Here is a 1980-nt window from a genome sequence, read left to right on the forward strand (position 1 = left end):
ACCAAAAGAAAAGTGAAAATGGGGCTGGCAGGTGGTGTGGTGGTTAAGGGCACTGGACTCCCACATGGCCAACAGCGGTTCAAGTCTGGACCTGATGGCTTGCTTTTTCACTTGCTCTGTCTCTCTCTCACTCTGTCCCTCTCTGGTCAAATTAAAAAATAAATAAATAAAGTTAAATACAATAATTCTTTAAAAACAAAAACAGAAAAGTGAAACTGCATGAAATATATCCTGACTTACGATGCTTAATTTATTACATTTTCATCTTGTGAAAGTTGTTAGAATCCACACGGAATCATTTCTGAGCTGGAAAGGCTGTGGCAGGAGGGCATTATTCCTAGGCAAGTACACTTGATCACAACTGTCCCAGAATTCTGCCAGAATCACGACCTTGCACACATACCCAATCATACATGAATATTTCTGCCAGGATAACTCCCCAGACAATGTGTGTTCCACCCTGGACTGGCGTGACCCCTTGGTAGACAAGGATAATTGTGCCCAGATAATTCATGGAGTCCCTTCTTTTTCTTTTAAAAAATCATGTCTTCCCTTACCTTCTGGAGTATGGCACTGTTTATTATGGTAAGCATATTCCACATCGCAATGCCTATTCCTGAATAAACATCATTTTTCTTCTACAGAGTCTCTCTTTCTGCCTGCTATTTCGAGGTTGAAAATCTCAGGTATATCTTATTTCTTTGTAATTACTTGGTGTAATCAAGAGCCACAGTAATGTTCAGACAGTAGAACAATGTCTTTAGAACAATGTCTACTTTTCACTTTATTGCTTTTTTTTAGATCAATGAGTTTTTTAAGGATTTTGGAACCATGAGAATAAAACGGTGACTTAAGTTTTTGTGTTTTAATCTAGACGTGTCAAACTCCAGGTAACTTCAATAACTCACAGCAAAGGAAAATACAAGGGGCCTGAAAGAATGAACATTTCTTAACCTGGAATAATTGTAGTAATCATCACTGTGGGCTAATTTATTTGTATATTGTAATTAGTATTTTTAAAAAAGGAAACCATCTTTCAGTAACACAGGAAATGTGGGAACCAAAGCAAGAGACTTAATGCAGTTTCTCTCTCTTTTTATTTTTTTGTATTGACTTAGCAGGAGCCAAGTCAACACACCTGCAGCTCAGGAAATAAGCAGACCCAAGTGATCCAGTAAGATAGGAAGAAAAAGTAATTTGCTCGGCATCTCTCAAATTGTCTCAAGAGTTTAAATTGAAAAATAAAACCAGGAGTAATGTTTTAGAAGTCAGTTCAGCTCCCAGACACAAATTTAAAACCTGGAGTTTTTAGAAGTGCGGAGAAACAGGGGGATGGGGACGGGGGTGGGAGGTGGGGGGGAGTTGTTAACACAACCAAGCAGTGGCGCCCCTGAGCGAGCCTGGCTAAGGGAGGCCCCTTCACTCGGTTTTCGGGCAGGTGTTGGAAGCTCGGCTTCCCGCGATCTTTCACCCGGAGGCTGGGACTGCGGGACGTAGCTCTGGGTAGTGAGAGAAACCCGGGCAGGCGGTTTCCGAGCCGACCACGGGACGCGAGCGCTCGGCTGCCAGGAGAGTGTCCCGGCGCTGCCGCCGCTGTTGTCCGGGGTGCTGAAAGCAGGAGAGTTCCGGGGAGCAGCGGCCACTTTTCTCTCTTGTAGGAGGGCGGGAGTCAGGCTGCGCCCTTGTAAGCCCGCCTGGTTCCTGCCAGGAGGGTCCGCCAGGTGTGTTCCCGAAGATAGGTAGGCTGTGCGAGTGAGCATAGCCCACTGCGACCGGCAGGACCCCGAGGTGCCCTTCCTCACCTCTTCCAGGCAGCCCCGCACCGCGATCCCCCTCCACCTGCGTGCGAACCCTCGCCGTCTGGGGACCTGAGCGCAGCTGGCTAGGCGCTACATCGCGCTGGAGCGGGGGCGAAGAGTGCGGGGTTTAGGCTGTGGGGAGGAACCTGCTCCAGTCCCGGGATTGGGGCTAGCGGGGGGG

This window comes from Tupaia chinensis, unplaced genomic scaffold (assembly GCF_000334495.1).
Source record: "Tupaia chinensis unplaced genomic scaffold, TupChi_1.0 Scaffold000028_1, whole genome shotgun sequence".
NCBI classification, from domain to species: domain Eukaryota; kingdom Metazoa; phylum Chordata; class Mammalia; order Scandentia; family Tupaiidae; genus Tupaia; species Tupaia belangeri.